The sequence below is a fragment of the Notechis scutatus genome, chromosome 2 (genome assembly GCF_049901735.1).
Source record: "Notechis scutatus isolate UNSWTSFEM ecotype Mainland chromosome 2, rNotScu1.2, whole genome shotgun sequence".
In the NCBI taxonomy this organism is placed as follows: domain Eukaryota; kingdom Metazoa; phylum Chordata; class Lepidosauria; order Squamata; family Elapidae; genus Notechis; species Notechis scutatus.
In genome coordinates, this window is record NC_142010.1 from 219,191,203 (window position 1) to 219,215,885 (window position 24,683).

General features: G+C 37.0%; 1 protein-coding gene across 4 annotated transcripts in view; it reads left to right on the plus strand.

The window, feature by feature from the left end:
- The window catches only part of TMEM232 (transmembrane protein 232), a 128,993-nt gene that overhangs the window by 97,391 nt on the left and 6,919 nt on the right, over positions 1 to 24,683 (plus strand). The gene's annotated exons all lie outside the window — the stretch shown is intronic.

Genomic DNA, 24,683 nt, shown 5'->3' on the forward strand with positions numbered 1-24,683 from the left:
TGACTGTTTTTCACACTTATGACCATTGCAACATCCCCATGGACAGATGATGAAAATTTCAGCACTTGGCAACTGGCATGTATTTATGACAATTACAGTATCCTGGGGTCATGTGATCACTTTTTGCAGCCTTCTGACAAGCAAAGACAATGGGGAAGCAAGATTCACTTAACAGCTGTGTTACTAACTGCAGTGATTCAGTTAACAACTGTGGCAAGAAAGGTTGTAAAATGGGGCAAAACTCACTTAACAAATGATTCACTTAGCAAAAGAAAATTTGGACTCAATTGTCATTGTATCGAGCACAGGACTACTTGTATACGAATGCCTACTAGAGAGTTTGTTTAAGTGGACAGCTTGTTTGAAACACTTAGATAACCGAAAATGGAGCGGAAATGTCTCTTAGAGAAAAACAATAGCATTTAGGAATATAACACTAAATTATTTTGATGAAATGGATAGTAATTCCCATTAACTTTTGGATTTTAGTTGTCAGATTGTTCATTGCTTTTCAGCTGTATCATCAGTTGTATTAAAACAACACCTAAAGCTTACATTTTTATAACTCTTACCATTCATTAAGTTTGATGACAGACACTTCCAAAATTTTGGCTTCACATTAACCTATTACATAGTCTGGATCACAGAAACCTGCATGATCTTTCAGCATTGTGCCATCATGATTGCAAGCCCTATCCCTTCTGGAGATGTGTGTGACATCAATGACAGACATAAAAATAAGACGAAGCTTGTATTGCAATACTGGGGTGATGCTTTCTTCATTTCCTCCCATTGGACTCTGTAGATACCTCTGGTATCAATGCTCAGGCTTTTCCTACATGGGCCTTGATTAATTCAGAGGATTGTTTGGCAAATCCACCTCTCCTGAGAGGACTCTGATATCATTATAAGCAACAGCTTTGCAATATTACATAAAAGCCTTCTGGATGTGACCATTGCTTTCTTTTATTTCCTAAAGCAAAGACCTGGTTTTCTTGATAACTTTTATTAAATTTAGTGCTTTTACTACTGTTATCTTCTGTAAGTCAGAATTCTATTAGGCACTAAGACATTTCTACTAAAAATAAGTATTACTGACTTCAGGAATCAATATAAGATTGCAACCTTATTTACTTTTGCTTACAGTTAAATATGAGCTCGATAATGGCCTATAACTGCATAAACAAGTGCAATCATAACCATATTTTTGGGAGCAAGGAAAGTATTTGCAGTTTTAATGTTTCTACGTTTTCAACTGAATCCATTCCTAAACTATATTCTCTCATTTGTATTACAAAACTTAGTTGTTTAAAAAAGAGGAGATAGTCATGTTCTCTCTAAAGTGGAGCATCATTTCAAAATGTTGCAGTGTCCTGTCAGCATTATCCATTTCTAGCTGAAATTCTCTGCATACTATAAATTTCCTCCTGCACTTTGGTACTCTATGACTTGTCTCTAAGTAAGATTAATCCAGTGCCTCCTTCTAAGACAGCACAGCAGCATCAAACACTAACCTTGTATATTTAATAAACTGTCATATTCATTTATCTTCCTGAGCAGCCTACATGTCCCTTTCCAGCTGTGTTTCTGCAATTTAAGATTAGTAATTGTTTAACATCCATCATACATAAAGAGAATTGTCCTTACCCACTTAACTCTTGACCAAAGAGCAGTAACTGGAGCTTGTCACTTTCTTTTGTGTCTTAGTTGATGTTTGCAGATGAGAAAGCACAGATAAAAATGTTTAACAGAATCCCCTGTGTTTTTACTAAGTGAAGAAGCAAGCTGTACAAGATAGCAGAAAGAAAGAAATATGCAAAAAGACACAAATCACACACAGAGATAAGACCATAATACATGGTGGATAAAAAGTAGTCTAGTGAGATCTAAACGAGGCAGTAATTTTAGTTTAAATGAAATTTTTGGCTTACTTTAGTTTAGATAGTTTAATTTTTATCATCTTTCTTCATTCATAAGAAATACCAGGACAGAGTACTTAATATGATACATTTCAGCAGAGGCAATATTCAGCATGTTCTGACCAGTTCTGGAGAACGGGTAGCAGAAATTTTGAGTGGTTTGGCAAATACTGGCAAATACTACCTCTGACTGGCCCCGCCCCCATCTATTCTCTGCCTCCCTCCTCTGCCTGATCGGCTGGGTCTTCCTTTGTTACCCTGCACAGGAGAATGGAGCTGGAAATTAGGTTAGTGGGGTAAGAAAGGAATGGGATTTTGCAGTAATCTTCCCCCAGGAGTGGGGTGGGAACGGAGATTTGACAGTTTCCTTCTCCTGCCATGCCCGCCACACCATGCCTACCAAGCCACGCCCACCAAGCCATGCCCACAGAACCTGGAGTAAAAATTTTTGAATCCCACCACTGCATTTCAGTATAAAAAAGCAAATGGTGTGAAAATAATGCAAATAAATGAAGTAAACAGATCAATCATTTAGAAATCGAAAGATCCTTGTGTGAAAAGCCTTACAGGTAGTTCTCGACTTACAACAATTCATTGGTGACCATTCAAAGTTATAATGGCACTGAAAAAAGTGATTTATGACCATTTTTCACATGCGACCTTTGTAGACTTCCCATGATCAGGGGATCAGAGTTCAGATGCTTGGCAACTGGTTCATATTTATGACCGTTGCTGTGTCCCAAGGTCACGTGATCCCCTTTTGTGATCTTCTGACAAGCAAAGTCAATGGGAAGCCAGATTCACTTGACAACCAGGTTACCAACTTATCAACTGCAGTGATTCACTTAACAACGGTGGCAAGAAATATCATAAAATGTGGGAAAACTCACTTAACCAATTTCTCACTTAATGACAGAAATTTTGGGCTCAGTTGTGATCGTAAGTCGAGGACTACCTGTATTTTATACAAGTAAAGGAGTATTTATTCATTTGAATTTATTAGCTGCCCAATGGACCTTAGTATCTCTATTGAGAAGTGGCTGGTGCCAATATGGAGAAGTTCCCTACTTTTGTAATTATATATTTCTTCACTGATACTATTTTTGAAAAAGTGCAGCGTTTCTCAGCTTAAGCAATTTTTAAGAAGTGTGGATTCCAACTCCTTGCTTGCTGGGGAATTCTGGGAGTTGAAGTCCCCAATCTTGAACTTGCTAAGTTCAAGAAACATTGATATAATGTCTGCATGTCTACTTAAAATAAGCCCCACTAACTTAAGTGAAGTTAAGTTTTTATGTAATCTAAAATCTTCTACCTCTAAGGTGATTTCTGGACTACCTAAAAAAGATGCTGATCACAGGAATTTTAAGAAGAGGAAATACATAGCAAATTAACTTTAATTAGCAGTAGGAGACCAAACAGCCATGCTGCATTGGTTAAGGGAATATGTGTAACAGGTGAATCAGGAAAAGAAATCTTTCTAACATATAATGAGGAAGGATTATGTTAGTATTTTCCCCTTTTCTGTAAGAAAGGCACACTTTCACAAAATGAGTTAGTATCCAAATTACCTTCTCACATAAGCATAGTAATGTTGTCCACTGTAACTTGAAGTCCCCAATATAGCTAAACCGATTTTGGAAATAAAAGTTATTAAGTTTAGCACATATTTTGCTTTTGCAAGATTAGGAAAAACTGTGACGTAGTTATTATGAGAAAAAAAAAGTCTGAAAATTCGCGGAACTGTTGACAACACTACACTAGAAGGAACCAGCTCTGAGTTGGTAGAAAACAGCTTTCTATGTTCCTATACTATATTTTCACGACTGTCTCTTGACAAGGGAGGATTAGATATTGTAATAATCCCTATACCCGAGCTTTAATCTTAAATCCCTAGAGACCGTCAACTGGAACAGATTACAGCCTATGGTTTTAAAGCCAAACTATGAATATTTGGCAGGAGTGGGGGGAAGTCTAGACAGAAACTGAGTCCAATAGCCACTAAATAGGGGTCTGATACGTTGATGTTTTACTGCATATGTGTTGTGCTGATATATTAAAGTTGCATGGTAACATTTCTAATTATTATTATTATTATGGTTTGCAGTGCTGTCATCCAGATGTTTAGACTGGATTTTACATTTTTATCTACCCATTGAGTCCTTTCCAAGGATCTGAGATGGGTGGATGCTATTTTTTGATATTATTAAAGGAATGTAAGCTGTTCCAAGTGAAGCTGCCTTTTGCAATTGACTGATGATGATTTTGTTAATGTCAGTGGTGTTCACATGTGCTCCAGATATTTGGAGATTGCAATCAAGGTGCCTATTACTATTGGTACTATCTTTGCTTTGTTTTGCTACAGTCATTTTACTTCTATTTGCAGGTCTTTGTACTCTGTGATTTTCTCCAGTTATTTTGTCTCCCATTCTGCTGTTTACAAGTTCTGCAATATCTACCATCCAAACCATTTTCTTCTTTCTTATTGACAGTTGTTAAGTCTTTGGTGTTACTTGGCAGGTGCTTGTCTGTTGCATTTTAAAGTTGCCAAATACTTCAGTGTCTTCATTTTCTATAAACCTTTGTCTATTTTATGTTCACACCAATTCTTGCTAACAGGAAAATAGTTATTAAATAGTATTTCTTGCAGATCTTCCAATGTACCATTGTTGCTACTTTTTCATGCTGTTGTTTATAATAAGTCTGGCAGACAGAGAGGCGTGGAAGCAATACTCAAGGACATTAGCGGACCTCGCCAGAGCGCGAGACAAACGCTGAAGAAAAAGAAGAAGAAGAAGTTTATAATAAGTCTGTGTGAACTTGGCAAATAACTAGGTGATCCACTGTTTTCTTTCTTCAGCTTCTTTACAGAGGCAGAATTTGCTTTCTGTTGCCACTTTGTATGTTGTAATATAGTCCGAGACACACAGATAAAACTATGAAGCAATCAGCAAAGAGAATATATGATCAACCTGAAGCTAACCTCACTATAGTTGTTCATTCTCTGGCCATTTCTAAACTAGAGTGCATAATTCACTGCAAGTGCATCTTCTCTTAACAGAAAATGCATTGACATCAGACTGCAATACGTAGTAAACAGTATGGTTGGCTTTAGGACTCCCAATATATATTTTTCTTTAAGGATCTTTTTTTTATCTATTTATAGCCTCAGGGGTGTGCCCCAGGTCTTTATTAACTGCACAGAAATTCCGTTTTGGTTGTATGCCAGTTCTGATATACTTCCTCCTTTCTATAGAGATTTAGATGCAAAAGGGAGGTGCTCTGGCTGTTTCATGCACCTGCTAGAATGTGGAGGAACAAGGCCCTTCTCTACCTGTTAGGCTAAGCAGGGTTTTTTCCCCAGTTGGTCATTTTATAGTTGTCTTTATAATGTTTTTTTTAAGTTTAACAATATTAATTAACCACATTTTAAAATATTTTGCTTAAGTTATGAAGCATCTACATCAGGGGTGTCAATCTCGATTTCATTGAGGGTCGCATCAGGGTTATGTTTGACTTCAGAGGGCCGGGGTGGGCATGGCCAGCTCGATGTTACTTGTGCGATCAAATGCCACTTTTGCTAGTAGTTTGTTTTGCTAACACTCTGCCAGTGAAAATGGAGCTCATGAGGGCAGCATATGGCTGTCCTGGGCTCCGTTTTCAGCTGTGACGGCCTCCTGCAGCCCTTTGCCAGTGAAAATGGAGCCCAGGAGGGCTTCCTTCACGGGCTGTTTTCACTGGCAGAGGCACTGTTGGCCAGTCCTTCGCTGTTTCCAGGGTGACCCTGTCGGCCAGATCTAAGCACCCCGCAGGCCAGATCCTTAAGTTTGACACCCTGGTCTAGATATATATGTGATTGAGCTCTCGCTCTATAAACTGCCAACAAGTCACACTGTGTTTGTCTCAGCAGCCACTACTACTCATAAATGCATAGGTAAATAAATGTATTTATACTTGATGCCAAAACATCAATAAAACCGATGTTAAATGCAATGAATTGTAAGTAAGAAACCATTGCAGAAATGGGATTTAATACCGTGTGCATAATTTCTAAAACCATATTAAGGATTTTTTATTGGCCAGGATAGCTAACCCGGATAACTAATCACTGCATGTGGTTAGTATATGCAATTTTAAAAAATTAAGAACAAGAAATTGTTAACAGAAAAGAACACTATGCAATCATATGCTAAGATCATCATATTAAATTTGTGACTGGCTTTATAGAGTGGATAAACATTACAAATACATGTTCAAATGAGATAAAATAGAAATCAAATTATATGTCTAAAATCAAAACTACTGAAGTGGAATGACAAAAGCACTATTGTCATTAATTTAACCTGCAGCCTATCTGAATATTGTTTAGACAAGTTAATTTGCAGATTGAATTTTATTCTATCATAGTCAGCATATGTCATTACTAATTTTCAAAAAATTAATAATGCCCTCATTCTGCACATTTTTCAAAACCAAATTATCGCTACAAAATAAGCTCTTTATGAATTGAGCATACCAATATTACACGATTCAAATGTGAATACTGTTCTTCCCCTCATGAGTAGAATTCATTGTGAAGATTGCCATTACATTGTTCATCTGGTTTGTTGGAGCAATCTCCATCTCTCCATGTTGATTATAGCAAATATGTCCTGCCAAAAGAAAATGCAGCAATCCTGTTTCTGCAAATTTCATTGGTAGGAATAAAGCTGGAACTAGTAGAGTACTGTATGGGGCTCTTAACAAAAGAGGAAAGTTTTAAGAGAAAATATGGAGTTCAAAACTTGTCATGTGTCAGGTCCCAAGAACCAAGAAAGACACATGGAATGACTTCTGAGCAGTTTCTTTTATTGTTCCTAACTTATAGACAGAAATGTTGCCATTTCATGTAAAGTAACTTACTGGTATTTGCATCACTGTACATATACTCTGAAAAATTGCTAGGGAGAAGCCTTCTTAACTCTTTCTCCCAGCCAAACTATGTATGTTTTGCTGTCTCTTTTCCCTCTGGAATGCAGCCCCTCCTTCCTGGGAATCCAAACTACATTCCACCATATCATGATCTATAGTAACGTGAACAGAAATCCTGACAAATCATATCCATATTTACTTTTGGTTTCTCCAATCAATATCCTCTTCTATAAATTATGGTTCCTCAATCTCCGGTCTGAGGCCACGTATACTTGCGTATATTTAAAGTAATCTTTGGATTTCAACAGCTGTATCTGAACATAATATTTCTTATTCATACAGATGATTTAGAGCAGTGATCGCCAACCAGTGGGCCGGGGATCACTGGTGGTCCGTGGGAAAATGTTGGTGGTCTGCAGAGAAATGTCACCCCTCCCAGGCACCCCCCAAGCAATTAATGTGGAGTGTGAAGGATGTATGTTTGTGTTTATTTTCATGGTCATGATGTGCACTGAAGATGGTGTTTGATTTCATTGTATGAGGTGCAAGGACAATAAACTAACTAACTATTCCAGGCTGTGCAGGAACACAAGCCTGTGCCACCTAAATGGCCCGCGGGAACACAAGGCTTGCATCGCTTGCATTGTGAACAACACAAGGTAGTGAGGGGAGGGGGAAAGGGCAGAAGGGGGGAACTTGCCCCATTCGCCTCACGCACCTGGCCTTGCCACCAGGCTGCTTCTTTCTGCTTCTTTTTTCTTCTGCTTTTGGCAGCATGCAAGGAAAGTATCAGAAGTCTTTCTTTCTCTCCCAAACTTCACCAGAAATGAGTCTTTGGGACCCTGCAAGCATCCTGCTCCAAGAGGCTGCGCCCAGCACGACAAATCTCACAAAGACTCATTTCTGGCAGAATTTGAGGGAGAGAAAGAAAGACTTCTGCTGCTTTTCTTGCATGAAGCCAAAAGACTCTCTCTCCTCCCCTGAGAATGGAGCTGGATACGGTATCCTGCAATCCCAAATAAAGAATGATTGATCAGTAGGAAAATGGGGTGTGGAATTTTGGGGGATTTTCCCAGGGTCTCTGGTCCTCGGGATTTAAAATTATGAGTTTAGTGGTCCCTGAGGTCCAAAAGGTTGGCAATCCCTGATTTAGAGCAGGGGTCCCCAACCTTTCTGGCTCTGTGGACTGGCAGCAGTGGGGGTGGCGGCGGTGGGAGTGGGGAACCGGGCCAAGCGACAGGCAAGCATATGCATGAAACCATCCCCTCTCCTCTCCACCACTACCGGTCTGCAGAGCTGAAAAGGTTGGGGACCCCTGCTTTAAATCATCTATACAAATAAGAAATATTATGTTCAGATACAGTTGTTGAAATCCAAAGAGTCCTTTAAGTATTCCAAAGGCATACTTAAGCCGCTAGTTGGCTTTTCCTTCCCTTGAATGACAGGCATATTCTAATTCCTCTTGACAATTTTAAAAGCAATTGCTTTTGGCAGTTTCAGAACTTGCCAGATGTCATGGAGGATGGTAGTTCAGCAGTTCAGGAAGCTGAAGTCATATAATTCTTTGGATTCAAGCCATTCCAAAGGTAGTTGTTGAGGTGCTTGACACTGTTATTTTACTTACAGTGCTAAGCATAACCTCATTGTCAGAATAGGCAATCATTATTTTTTCAAAATATTTTTTATCCCATCTTTAGTATCTTAGAAATTACTCAAGGTGGTGAACATACCTAGTAATCCATCCATCCCCTGCTTTCCCTACAACAACCATCTTGTGGAGATGAATTGGGCTAAACAAGAGTGACTGATCAAAGTCTGTTTCAATGCCTAAGGTGGGGCTAGAAGTCAATGGTCTCTGGTTTCTAGCCTGCTGTCTTAACTATCAGATTTACCTCCTTCCTCTAAAGAATTCAAGGTATCTTATTGGTTGTACCTACACCTATATAGTTCCTTCAAATGACACTATGATAGAGGATATATTGAGAGGTCGTGGTTGATTCAAGGTGTCTCAGATAACTGAATAAAGGTTTGAATCCTCTTTCTTACTATTATTATTTAGTAGAGAGCAACAGCAGTAGTAATTTCATTTAATTATACAAATGAGGAATATTAATAAACATTTCAGTTTAGGGTTTTGCTTGAAAATTATGTGATATAGTAAAATAAAACAATTTTTGTGCAATTGTCGTATAACTTTGAGATTCTGTAATATTGTCAGTACAGTAATGCATATATGATGATGATAATCTAAATGGAGAATATTAGCAAAAGGAATTGTATGTATGTATGTATGTATGTATGTATATATATGTATGTATGTATGTATGTATTAAACTTATATGCTGTCCATTTTTGGTGACTTTAGGCAGCTTACAATCATAAAAAAGATAAAAACCATAAAATCTTAAAACAGTATTGATGCTAAAAGTAGTTTAAAATTGACAAGATTGGAAGGAAGTGAGCAAGATGCACATGGGGAGGAGGTGGGATCTTAGTCCATTTTCATGCCATGTTTTTAATTATAACTAGAAATGAGTACACCAATATATTTCCATGGTACTGTTGTCTTATTAATTATAGTTGCTCTTGAAGCAAAATGGTTGAAACATAAATTTAATAAATAAATATTAATTATATAATGCAGAATTATCACTTAAATATGATAGTAGGTACACCCCAGAAGTGAAAATATAAAGCACCGTCAGCTGAGCTTAATATGGTATGATTTTATATTTCCCCTTTTTCAGAGAAAATATTACATAAAGGAAAAAAAAAATCTTAATTTTTTAGTTTACACATTACTGAAGGCTAGTTTTCTATCCAGGTCTTGTCATTTCTTGTTATTTTGTATTATCTTTTGCTTTGGGGAACTATGAATGAGGATATTTTTACATTCACATCTTCTATATGGGCCTTCCACATCCATTTTCTCAATGTAGGAACAGAATGATCCAAGACGATTTTATAATTGTACTCTCTTCCAGCTGTAGTTGGATGTGTGAGGAATTGAATTAAGTCTTTATTTGCACATATAGTTTGTACTGAGTAACAATTCATTCCCATAGATACCCTTTCATAGCTTACTGTATTTTACATTACCATGTGAATAATAATGAATTCTGCTGTTTATTTTATCACAAACACCAGAAGGATAATCTTTAACTAGTTGGAAAATCAGTTTCATTTATATTTCATATCTATGTTCTTATACTAAAGCTAGAGGAACAAAATATTGGCAAGGATTTTATGTATATGTATATTTGGATATGTACATGCATCTTATTTCTATTGCAGACAGGTGCAAGTATTTACATTTTAACATAAGTTCAATATGTACTGTATATACATTTTTCCTTTTTGAGAGGGCCTCTTTCATGTAAACCTTCAGAGAATCACACTCCTTACACTCTCTAATTAGGCCTGTTCCATCTTAGGCTCACTTGGTTCTTCACCAAGTCTGGGGATAAATCTTATTAAAAATAAAAACAACAAAGCCTTTTTAGGTTCACTGTTTCATGTAGCTGAAGAACATTTCCTATTTGTCCTCTTCCTTGGTGAGCTGAAAGAAGGCTTTTTATTTCTTACTCATTGTAGATTTTAGTTTTAAGGAATCTTCAAGCTTGTTACAAAGTTGGCATCATAAGCAAAGAGATGAGGTTATGCAGTCCTGATTTTCAAAGAGAGCAGATTAAGAGTGCATCCTGTGCATCTTTACTCAGCAGTAAGTGCCATTGAACTATAGCTTTGAATCCTGACCCACACACACATACACAGAGAGTATTTGCATTAGAAAAATGGTCCCAAGGGTATACATCCCCAATAGATGTATCTATTCAATATGCTTCTTGTAAGCCATTTTTCCAGTAAGCTGCTATAAAAAAGTATTCTATTTCCAAGAAATAAAACATTCACTGTCAAAGGAAGCCAGAAACTACTCATTTGCCAATAATCCCTTAGATACCACTGAGACTGTTCATGAGTAGTTATAGGATTTATATGCAAATATATGTCTAAGTAGATAGTGCATAACAATGAAGTTGAAGCAGACAAACTCATATATCATTTGAAGGGAAATATATCAATTTTCCCAAGAACTTTTGAAAGAAAAAAGTTCCAGAAAAATGCAGAAGTTATAATAATGGCTGTTCAAGCCTGTTTACAAATGAGTCCCTGCTTCCTCCATCTTGCACTTCTTAGTAGATACCAAGCCAATTTTTATTCCTTGAGTTTCTAAGAAAAACTGTATCCATAGAATAATAGCTCAGTAGGAAAAGTTGAACTGTATTATAAGAGCATTATTAACTTGTCTGTGGCTCCTAGGTTTTGCCCTGTGCTATTTGTGAATTTGACTGATCTTTCTCAACTTCTTTCTAATCAGTAAAAGCTCTGCAATAAGAACTTTCAAAGGAAAACTTGGAGAAAACTGTATGTTCCATATTGTGAACAACAGTATGCACTAATATAGGTTTTAATGTTAAGCTAATCTGTTTCCTATATTAAGAAGAGACATGAAAAAGCACTTAAATATAAGTGAAAACTCATTCCTCATGTGGTTTAACTTTTTTTAACAGCATAAATGCATCCATATTTGGAGAGCCTATAAATCTACATGATATTCTTGAGTAATGGATTGCAGCATTAAAGAACAATCTGTCAGGCAGTGCTGTAACCTAATTCCTATTAACTGCAAGCCTTATTAATGAATGGAGCTGAAAACCGGCAGTGTTAGTTTAGTTTGTGCTTTTTGTTATTATGCAGAACTGTTATTTATTATTCCTACCCAATAAAGCTGAAAATTAGGTTATTGTATAAGCATTTTATTTATCACATTTTGGCTCATTAATCAGTTCAGTACTCAGAATAAAATCTGTGTCAGGTAATCTTATTTCTTAGTGACCAGGTATTAATCTTATTTATATATTTGAATTTCTTTACTATTAATAAAACAATGAAGTTTATTTGAAATCTGATTATTTATAAAGGTATTAAATTAACTTTTCAGTCTTGGCGTTTCTGATACTAGAAGTGTTTGGGGGTTACTCTGATATTTACTATGCATTTAGTTTACTAAGATTATTACACTTGGTTATTCATACATATCACATATCCTGGGAGTAGTTCCCACTAAATTCACTAGAATTTAGGTTTGAGGAAACATATCAGAGGTGATATTCAGCAGGTTCTGACCAGTTCTGGAGAACTGGTAGCGGAAATTTTGAGTAGTTCAGGGAACCAGAAAATACCACCTCTGGCTGGAGATTTTATAGTATCCTTCCCCTGCCACGCCCACCAAGCCATGCCCACAAAACCGATAGTAAAAGAAATTGAATCTCACCACTGAAACATATTAGAGTGCGCCATAAAGTGACTCTCTGTTTAAAATAAACACCGCTATATTCCCAGCCCTATGTAGTGAGGTAACTGCAAGAACTCTGAAACCATACGTGAGAATTTCACTGAATTTCCCTTATCAACAAATGAGTCCCAGCCACGAAAACCAACATTGGACCCAAAACTGGACCCAAAACAACACATGACACCACCACCATTCTCCCTCACCAGACTCAAACCCAAACCCATCCCATAGACGAAAGACAACCACCATCCAGAAATCAGACCATGGCTGCATCACCAGCTGCCACACACCCCCGACCCCCAAACCAAGCAAACGGACACACGCCATGAACACATATCCAGGTCTCAAACTCAGAGCCAAACCAAAACCCGGAACGTTACATCACAGCCACCCGCTCAGGATATCACATCACGGAACTCAGGAGGTTACACCACAAAACCTCAGGATGTTGCAACACAGCCAATGACCCAGGAGATGACAGCACAAGACCCAGAATGTCACAACAATAGAACTCAGAAGGTCATCACACAGCCCATTACCCAGGTCGTTACAACACAGGAGGCTGATAGACACACAGCCAATACCTCAGCCACACATGTTCTTAGGAAAAGCCAGCCAATCTGCAAACATCAACTCCATCAACCAATCAAGAAATGACAACACAGCCAACCTCACCACCAGTATATATAGGGAGGCGGCAGCTCCGATCATGCTTTGCTCGCACAAGCACGAAGCCAAAAGCACCAGCCTGAAGATGGCGAGTGGGATCTTGTCGAAACGTTGCTAAGATACTCTCAATCTTACACAGAAAAAGACCCGAACACGCCAAGACCTGCATGTATGTATGTATGTATGTATGTATGTATGTATGTATGTATGTATATATATATATTCTTGTATATGTATATACATGTATATGTATATGTATATATATATATATATATATATATATATATATATATATATATATATATATATATATATATATATATATATATTCACTATTCACTCAAGTCCTGATGAAAGAAACTCTTGAAACCATCAAAAATAAATACCAACCAGCTAAACACCTCATGGAACTAGCAGAACACTGCTTAACCAACACATATTTCATATACAAATATATACCACACATATACCACACACATACCACACACACACACACACACACACACAGAGAGAGATATATATATAGATATGTTTTCTTAAGTTTTCGTGGTATTTACATGGTATTTACATTCAGACATGGGTATTTTCCCATGTCATTATAGTTGTGCTTTTAAAGTTGCACCAACATTTCGGCACAATCTCATCTGCCATCATCAGGCTTCTCTATTGTGTTCGTCTGTGAGTCAGACTTTCACAGTCGTTTCAGTTTTAAATTTGGTGCTAGCCTACTGCTGTGCCAGAATGGTTTTTTCTTCATCCTGATTGGTTGGGAGTCTTGGTCTGTGTTTATTGGTCTTGGAGTTTGCTGGGTTCTGCTTGATTGGTGTTTCTAATATCTTCTGTCTGTTTTGTAGCTTTTTTTGTCTTGATTGGCTGGCAACATTGTGTTTCCTGTATTGGAGGCTTTTAGTGCGGCTTGGCTCCGAGTAAACGTACGGCTATCATTTATTACGAAGCTAGGTTTCATCTGGGTGCCTGGTTGGGGTGTGTTTGAGCTGGAGGTATCAGGGGGAGTCTGTTTGTGCCCAGGTGTTTGCCAGCCAAACAGGGGACTTCCGGTTTGAGCCTCTTCACGGACAGACCGAAACCGCGATCATGCACAGTTTTGGTCCATGCTCGCCTCTGGAACGCCCCGAGCCAGCTGGTTTCGGGGCTAAGCAGACATGATATTCTTCCGATTAAAATCGGAATTCCGATTTTTTTGGAAATCGCCCCCCCCTTTCCCCCTTCTTTTCCTCCTTCCCCTCCCCTCGGAGGCCCCCTGAGTCAGGAGTTGCTGCCGCCAGCGCGGCTCCAGTCCCGCGTTGCCTCAGGAAGGGAAAGGCAAAAAGGAAGAGCCGCGGCGGCGCTTTGCAACAGCAGCAGCGGCACCGGAGGCTCAGGCGCAGCAGCTCCCAGTTTTGCCTTTCCCTTCCCAAGGCAACGCGGGACTGGAGTCGCGCAGAGCCGCGCCGGCGGTAGCAACTCCTGACAGCCCCAGCCGGACACCTGAGCGGAGCCTGGGCAGTGCGAGCGGAGGCCGCTGAGTGGCAGGAAAAGGGAGCTGGGCAGCCACGGACCATCCGTCTCTCCGTGCAACATGCCACCGCCCGGCCCTGGTGAGGGAAAGCAGTGGGCGCTCCCCGGGTGGTGGCCTCGCCCCCGCCCCCAGGGAAGTGGCTGCCCAGCTCTGGAGCTGATCCACACGTGACCGGCTGGAAAGGAAGGGTGTGTAGCGTTGGTGTTGTGTGTGCGATTTCTTGGCTCGTGGCGCGGGGTCTCTTTTGGCCGGCCCCGATTTTTTTTTCAGAGGGGAATATCATGCCTGGCTAAGCCACCTCATAGAGGTGGTGAAGAGTGGGGAGACTGCCAGCAGGGTTGAGGAGAGCCGCATCTCTCCTCCTCAGCTGGCCATTACTCCCTTTCCCGAAGGCGGTTGCAGCTGTGTTCAGAAGTGGCCACCTAAAAGAAGAACTCGGCCGGAAAAGAATGTGCAGGAGGAAGATAAGAAGAGAACGTTTTGGTTGACCGGGTTAAACTGCAAAAGCAACAACTAAGGTACCCTGGAATTTAAACTAAAAAGAAAGTAACATTGTTCCAAAAGAAGACTTTGAAGAGCGAAGGAGAGAGAAAAGGGAAAGGATTTGGTTTTTTTCTTCTTCTCTCCCTTTCCCTATACTGACAGCTAAGAGATTTAAATAAGAAATTGAAAAAAAAAACACTTTGACATCAATAGGCATTTAAGCTGAAAATAAAATGTCAAAGGGATAATAAAGATTTCTGGATACTTAAAAGCAGGAAAGGAGAGAAAAAGAATAAAAGGGCGGGATCTGGAAAAAAGGGAGGAGACTACCTGGAATTAAAAGGAATTTACAGTAAAACCTCAACAAGACTTCTAAAAGATACATTTTAACTGAAACTTGGCAACAAAATAGTAAATCCCCAGGAAGAGAAAGTGAAAAAAGAAGCATGAAGAAACAGCTTGGGAGTATTTGGATTATTTGGTGATATTTGGATTTTTGGTTATTGCATTTGAATGACTAAAATCAATCGGGTGGTTGTTTAAAAGTGTTTAAAATGGCACTACTTTTAGAAGAACTGAAAATGGAACTTAAAAAGTACAAAGAAGATGCACAAGAAGGGAGAAGTTCTTTTGGCTTCGTATTTCAATTCTTAGAAATGGAGATCTGGAACTATGAGAAACAACAAGAAATGTCTGCAGAACAAGATGATTGGGACAAAGAAGAAGCCATCTTTAATGAACAAGTAATTTTATGTGGGGGAAAAAAGGAAAGGGGGGAAAGAGAATGAAAAGTTTAAGATTTGAAAAAACAACCAAGGAAAGGAAGAATAGTTTGAAAAATAAGTATAATATTAGAAAGCAACAGAAGAGGGGAATACAGAAGAGAGAATTAGAAGTAGAGAGACAAGGGAGTAAAAAGAGGGAGAAGAAGAGAGGGAAGAAGGAAAGGAAAAGAAGTTATAAAGGACAGAAACAAGATATGGAGAAACAGGGCCTATTTAGAGATAATGGGTGAAAATTTAATTGAAAAAGGGATTCTGCAAAGGTACATAAGATAGTATTGTTATATTAAAAATAGAAATAATTTTAGAAAATATGAAACAATGTATGATTAAAATGATGGATAAAATAGTTATTGTAATCTAGTGAAATGTTTGTTAATAAATAAAGGAAATAAACCGAATGAGAGAATTGAATTAGGAAAGGATGGGAACATTTTAATTATTTAATGTTTTATAAAATATAAGGGAAGAAAAATAGGGGGGGAAATTAATTACAGAAAGCTTATAAGTGTTCCCAAGGAAGTATGATATTTAATTGAAAAGAAATGTTAAAGATGTTAAGATTTTAATGAATATTAATGATAGAACTGAATTGGAATGGAATGAGTGTTTTAATTACATATATTTATAATCACTTTTTAAGAATATAGTGTGTATTTTAAGAATGTACCAAGCAGAATTTGATTGGAAGTTATGTGTTATATTGAATGTTATAACCTCAGGGTATATATTGAAGCTTAAATAAGAGTTGAATGGATAAAATTAAAAGATATAAAGGTGTCATACTCCAATTAGTAACTACAGGAGAAAATTTGTTTAATGAGAAAAGAAAATATGAAATTGAAACAGGACAGACAAAAGTATAAATATAATGATTTGAATTGAGATGAGATAATTAAAATAAAATTGAGAAAATTAAGAGAGGAGAAAAACTATGTAGAAAATGTAAAACAGTAATAAGATATGGAATAAAACATAAAAGTGAGCATGAAATTGAGTTTGTGTCTGTATGAAGAAGTGTAACCCGGGACCATGCTATTTTCAAAAAAAGATGTTTTATTTGTATTATGGGTTTTTTTTGTGAAAACCCAAATAAAATTTTCAAAAAAAAGAAAAGAAAAGAAAACATGTGTATATGTATATGTATATGTATATATATATATATTCTTAAGTTTTCGCGGGTACTTACATGTATGGTATTCAGCTTTGTTCTGGTATTTTCCCACGTCATTATAGTTGTGCTTTTAAAGTTGTAGCAACGTTTCGGCAGAATCTCATCTGCCATCATCAGGCTTCTGTATAGTGTTCGTCTGTGAGTCTATACACTATACAGAAGCCTGATGATGGCAGATGAGGTTCTGCCAAACGTCGCTACAACTTTAAAAGCACAACTATAATGACGTGGGAAAATAATCCGAACAAAGCTGAATACCATACATATAAATACCTGCGAAAACTTAAGAAAACAAATACTATATATATATAGTATACACACACACACACACACACACACACACACACACACACACACACTGTGTGTGTATGTATATATACCCCATATATATATTTGCCCAGAGCAAATATTGCTCTGATTGTGTCCTGTGATATTACTGATAGCTGGAAGCTGTTCCAAGACATGCACTATGGATGTGTGGAAGCCTCTTCCAGCTATTATATATAGATATGAAGTGCCTTGATGAGATCTATAGCATATAGTTTGTACTTCAGCGAGGCAAATAGGATTGCTTCTCTTGTATAAAATGCCTTGTAAAGCAAATTAATGCATTTCACACAGGTCTGATAGATATAATATTCTGGTCCCCCCTGCCCCCCCGCCCAATGACTGATAATTAGCAGCATGTAGCTTTGAGTTTCATGGATAGTATGCATACCAGAGCATAGCGGAGCATATGTGTAAGCATGTATGTAGCAAAGCAATGTAACCCAAAGGATGTGTCATCATTTACGAGTTTCTACTTTTGCTTTCTCTTGGATGGATATTTTGTGATAGGCAGCTGGTTTATAGGAGCACTTATGACAAGGACTTAATGAAGAGTAACAGATTTTCTCAGTACACCAAATACAATTCCAAATGAGCCCATTGACCCAAAATGGTTGTCTTTTCCTGATATAGAGTTATTATTGTTAGTATATAATAGCAACCTTATCAATTATGATTTTGTAGTTGAGTGATCTTGGTGTAATAATTGCAAAGTGACAGCAATATAAATTATTCAATACCTATAATAGCATCACTACACAGTCATAAAATCACTATATAAATATAACTTGGAATTACACCTGTGCTTGGCATATCCTGTCCTTGACTTTGTCCAGCTAGAATAATTTGGGGATAGGATTGTATTATAAGATTTGAACATATTTCTCATGGATCACAAAACTTTAAATATTCTTGTTTTTCTATAGAAAGATTAAATGGCTTTGTAGAAAGTAAGAATACAATTTTGATATGGCTGGTTTTCTCTAAAGTGAGTGCAAGACCCCAAGAATTCATTCTCTCAATCAGTATTCACCAAAATTGCTGCTCAGGGAAAAAAATATGAGGAGACAATATTTTTCAAGCAGCAATAGTATTTCTAAGTCTACAAACAAAGCGGGAGAAGTATTAATGCTTACTAACTGATTAAAGATTATTCCTGACTTGAGAACAATTAGAAAGTTGTATTAGTTGCTAACTAAATCTGGAAATAGCTGGAAATAAATAAAATACTAATAACAAGATGTAAAACAATTGATTAAATGAAAATAACAACAATAATAACAATGTTTTTTACTTTATACTTCGAAATTATGAATATTTGAACAAAACAATTTCAAGTAGGAATTGCTATATTTAATTGGGTGGAGTAAGATCCCTTTGAAATTAGTACGACTGAAATTTCAATGGGTTTGGATCATCAAATCAGGTGACTAGAATTATGTTATATATTCTACATGCCAGTTGTACCACAATTATGGTTGGGGAATTTGCTTACTACCACTGTTATTGCTTCTTATAATTTGAGCAGGTCCCTACCTTGTATCAGCCCAAATTTATAAAGGTGGACTTCAAGACTGAGGCTGTTAGCAATTCCATTGAATATATTTAGCACATCTCAGCTTAGGTAAACCAAACCTTAAAATAAATCAATAGCAAAGGGACCATGCTGTGAATACAAGCAACCCCTCTTAAGCATTCTGATTTCACCACTGAAATCATTATACCAGTGGGTTTCCCTCCCACTGCCCCAGGCTCTAAATAACAGACATAATGATATGCTGACATTCTAGATGGATCAGATCTGCTGTGTTAAATGTAAGGGCTCAGAAAACCACTGCATGATAAACTCTTGAGAGAAAGAGATCCAATTTTGTATCGTCTTCCATTGCCAATACAACTGAGCTATTCTTCCTCAAGCAAACACAAACCTCCTCAGTGCCTGTCCATAAAAGTGAGGCTTTTAACTAATCAGACTCCCTTAATGGCTAAGGTACAGCTGGGGAACAATTGAATCTGCAATTAAGGCTGAGATAGACATGACACTGTTGATGTCAGGCACTGTGACTTAAATAACATTTTCCCAGTAATGGACTGTGTACAAAAGTGCTGAAAAAGTTGGCAGTGTTTCAGTTGCTTATTATTTATTATGCCATTTTATAGAGGGTTTATTGGCAAAATGCCATCATTTGCAGCCATCAGCTCCTGTCCATTTAAAGTAAACTGTGCAGTCACTTTTAAGAATTGAGATATTTGTACTGAGGTACACATATCTTTCACTAGTTGATGTTAGGCCTCATCACCCCCATATTGTTTAATGTACATTAGCCTCATACTGTGTGTGCATAGTGATATAATACATATTAAAGGAGTTATTATCTGTCATGTTTGACATAAATAAAATGACTTCAATTACCAACCTAGCGGGAAGTCAATGTGAAGTCCCTCCTTGAAATTAAAAAATTACAATTCAGCACATCTCTTTGTATTTTTGAAAAAAGGGAAAATACTTTTTATACTAGGTTCCAATGACAAGCAATCAAAAAAGACTCAGGGAAGCATTAATTTATAATCATGTACCCAGATGAAACAATCAAAGCCTTTATATTCAGAAATAAGGAAAAAAAAGCTTAGAAGAATATTTTATGCACACAGACACACTCTGATGGGCTGTAATTATGGCCATTTAATTGAAAGGCTATAATTAAGAGAGTTTATCAATGGAAGAAAAACAACATGTATCCTAAACAAAAATAAAATGCAAAGTATATCTGGGATGACAGGTTTCACAGAATACCAAAAAGAAAATAGGCAACAGTTGCTAACAGCAGATTGAGCAGGATTCTGCTTCAGATGCGTCTCTGACTTTCACTGTATAAGAATTGTATGGAAATATATGTATACTAATTGAAAGTATAAGACTGAAAGTTATTGGACTCTGTAACCAATTGCTTTATTATTTTTTTAAAATCCCCTGCTATGTTTCTTGTATTAATTAAGCAGTTAAATTAATAATTAATAGGCATACTTTGAGCTTTTGAAATATGTCAAACTTCTCTGGAAACAATCACACTAAGTCTCTTTATCTCTGTTATGTCTATCAGCTCTATATATCTCTGTCTCTATCTATCTCTATAATCTCTGTCTCTAATCTGTAACATCTCTATGTATTTCAATAGTTATAAGTATTTGCTTAAAAAAATTTACCTGAACTATATGCAAGGGTAAAATAACCAAATTTTGGATAAATGGAGCATGATTGGAAGAACTCAAGGTGCAGACTATGCAGAGAGCCTCAGAAATAGTCCATTGCATAATGGCAGAGTGTAAGCATGATTGGAAGTTTAAATTATTATTATTAGTATTAGTAGTATTAGTATTTTCCATGTTGTGTATAGCCTGATATATCCCTTTTAAAATATAAATAGTTTTAATATTAAGAACATTGCAAATTAAAGTAGAATGAGAAAGAAAAAAGAGAAAGGGAGAAATAAAAAAAGCTAAGAGTGCAAAAAAGTAAGAGGAAGAAAAAGAAAAAGTAGAAAAAAGAAAATATAAAAAAGGTATAAATATACAATTATTTTTTAATCTCTGTCTCTTAAGGTTTCATCATGATTTTCTTCTTTCTATAGCCTATCCTGTCTAATCATCAAAATAATAAATCACATTCATTTTTATGCAAAAGTCCTTGAGAGTTTAATCTGGTATTTCCTTAATTGTTCACAACTCATGTCAGCCACATCATTATTAACATAGCAATGTCTCTCAAATGTCAAATATACTTATTTTTATTAATTAATTAATACAACTATTCATTGTCTACTTCCAAAACAACTTGAACTGATTTATAATGCAAGGCAAAACAGCTATTACAATGATCAGCTAGTGAAACTAACTAAGCTAGCTGAAGTAGCATGAACAGCTGTGTGTTCATAATGATAAAAAAACATTATCTTTTTTCAATGCTTGGAAATTGGGAATATTCCTTATTTTGGAATATATATATATAAATGATACACAGTAATGGGAGCCTTAAATGTAGGACAGATCATTTTTTTGTTCGTGTCAGGAATAGTTCTTGGAATAAAAGGACACCACTCTCAATATGTAAAAGAGGTGCGGTGGGAGAGGAGGAGGAGGAATTTGTTTAATTGAACAGAAACCAATGTTCTGGCCTGCTGAATGGTTGAGGGACAATTTAATATATATTTTTCTATATTTTGGCAGAAATGAGCAAATAAAAGGACAAAACCAAATTCTTACTGTAAGATTTAAGGAAACAATAAGTTGTCAAGTGGATAGAAAAAATGCACAATCTTCTGTGATGAGGGGAGGGGAAAAATACTGAGATTTTTTAGCAAAAGGAACAGTGATAGATCTGCCAATTATTATCCTAATCAAAGGCCTTCACTTCTGCAAGGCTGGATAGATTTGGAAATTCAAATTACAGATTACTCCAGAGTTTAAGATTATTTCTTTCACATTCAATATAAAAAAGAAAGGTATATCAATTGAGTATGTCTGTGTATAATAATTATCCTTCTGTCTGCTTCTTAAATAAGCAAGCGTACACCTTACTCTGGCTTTCCTACTACAACAAAGGTTACCAAAGAAGGTAATAGAGGTTGATAAGCTTCCTTTGTTTATTTTTAAAAAATAAGGAGTGCCATCTGCTTACCAAACATGTCTCCTCTTGACAGCATTTTAAATATTCTTTTTTTTAATGTTGCCCAAATTTTGCTGAGTCAGGGGATCATGGAAAAGGTACTTTAAAAATACCCACTTCTCTGCCAGTCTATGATCCCTTTTGGAGCCATCCAGACTTGCTTGCTAATCAATTTGTATGTGAATGGCAATTTCACTACAGTAGATATATTTTCTTTCCTGATTTTACATATTAAATATATATTGCTTCCTCCGTTCTTTTACTTACACCCTTACTGTGAATTCTATAATACTGCTTATACCAAAATGGAATTGTATGATGGGTATGCATGTGTACATATGTATGTATGTTTGTGTATATCTGTATTTGTATTTGTATGTCTCTATATGTATATATGCAAAGCTATGTATAGTAGGAGAGTCTACAGCTAGTATAGTGAACTGCCCAAAGAAGGTCATGGAAGCATGCTGATATAGAAGCTCTTCACAATATACAGAGGTTTCCACCCCAATTCCAACACCCGAGACTGTAAAGTTGGAAAAATGATGGGCAGGGTCTGATGAGTGTCAAAGCCACTGTCCTGGATCAAATTCAGAACATCCAGAAATACATCAGTAAGATGGTACCAAAAGATGAACTGCTGAGAGACTGACTGATATGGGAAGAAGATGAAGCAGAGGAAGTACATGGCAAGACTATACCCTTGATTTTGAGATGGTCTATCAACAGATAGTTGAGGTGGTTGATATTGGTAAATCCTACCAGTAGCTGGAAAAGACTGGAGTAAAAGACAACACCTAAGCACTGATCATTACAGCACAAGAAGAGGCACTATGTACCAGATCCATAGAAAGAGAGGTCTACCATAGTAGACAGAACTCAAGGTGCAGACTATGCAGAGAGCCTCAGAAATAGTCCATTGCATAATGGCAGAGTGTAAGATACAGGCAGAAACAGCACTCACTGAATGGCACAACAAAATAGCTGGCATTATGTACAAGCACATCAGTGCAATGTATGGTTAGATCCTTCCAAGTTCAGATGGGAGATTCCACAGAAGGGAATGGAAAATAACAGGGCTAAGATCCAGTGGGACTTCCAGATCCAGACAGGCAAGTACTCACCAGTCACCCAGATAACATGATAGTAGACAAGGACTAGATGACAATTGTAGTGATAGATGTAGTGGTGCCAAGTGATAACAACATCAGGAGGAAAGCGCATGAGAAGATAGTGAAGTACCTGGGCCTGGAGGAGAACTAGAGAGAATGTGGAAAGCAAAGGTCAAACTGATCCCAGTAATGGTAGGCTACTCAGCCTGTGACTCTTAAGGTGGGAGAATGATTCCAACAGATCCCAGGAACAACAAAAGAACACTCTGTCCAGAAGACCTAAAAAATGCTGAGACTCTAGAAAGAGTGCAGAGAAGAGCAACCAAGATGATTAGGGGACTGGAGCCTAAAACATATGATGAACAGTTGCAGAAACTGGGCATGGCTGGTGTAGTGGAGGAAAGGACCAGGGGAGACATGATAGCAATGTTCCAATATTTGAGGGGCTGCTACAGAAAGGAAGGGGTCAGGCTATTTCCCAAAGCTCCTGAAAGCCAGACAAGGAATAATGGATGAAAACTGAACAAGGAAGGATCCAACCTGGAAATAAGGATAAACTTTCTGACAGTGAGAGCAATCAACCAATGGAATAGCTTACCTTTGTATAAGCTTTATCACTGGAATCTTTAAAGAAGAGATTGGACTGCCATTTGTCAGATATGGTGTAGGATCTCCTGCTTGAGTGGGGGGTTGGACTAGATGAACTACAAGGCCCCTTCCAACTCTGTTAATTTGTATCTGTAGAGGGCAGTGCTGGAAATAGCTAATATACTGTGCAGAACCATCAAAGTTCCAGGCCTCTGGTAAGGAACCTGAAATTGATGAGGAATTGAAAGGGAGTTTGTTTGTTTGTTTGTTTGTTTGATTACATGCCTACATACTGTATGTCAAGAGAGCCAACTGGCAGAATTCGATCACTGAACCATGAATGATAAATATCCAAGCTAAATAAAAGGACAACTGCACCTCAGTCCAAAAGTGACTTGTATAGAGGGGTCACCAAACCTTTTCAGAATAACTGTTTAGTAACTACTGGATTTTAATGTGATGGTTGACAAACTGGATGAAAATTTCTTAATGTGGGTGTGAGAAAAGCTGAATCAGCATCTCTTTTTAAGCCTTGAATAAGCACAAAATCCCCCAAAAGCCCATGGAAGGTATAACCAAACTACTTCTATCTATTTGATCACAGAATAGAGGAGGGAGACCAGAAGTAGTTATTTTTTCTTAGATTCTCATTAATTTGGAATCCTTATAGTTGTATGGCATAATTGAAGAAAAGCTCTATCATGTTATTTCTAATGAGTTTCTATCTTGCACTTTCATTGGTTCATATTATAGTCTGCTAAAAGAGTCCATGTTGGCTTTCTGTTTCCCTTGAAATATTGTAATTTTCTTTATTTATACTCATGAATCATGAACATTGGGCTTACAAAGTTCATCTTAAATTAATTTAATGTCATTTTTGTGCATACAGCAGGTGCCATTGAATTAGTATCAAAATAAAAATAATGATAGATTTCTTCTGTAATAACACCACCAAAACATTTAGAGGATTGACATAAAGGGACTGAATGAAATCTAATAAACCAGAAAGGCAAAATATGAGAAGTAAAAAAGAGGAAACTGAACAAAAACATTTTGTCAACAGAACTTGGTTATTTCTTAAAACAGGTGATAAAACAGCTATAATAGCAACTTTTCCATTATACTTTTATAACTCATATCTGAGTTATGTCAACAGAAATAAATCAATTCCCCTATCTTCAAC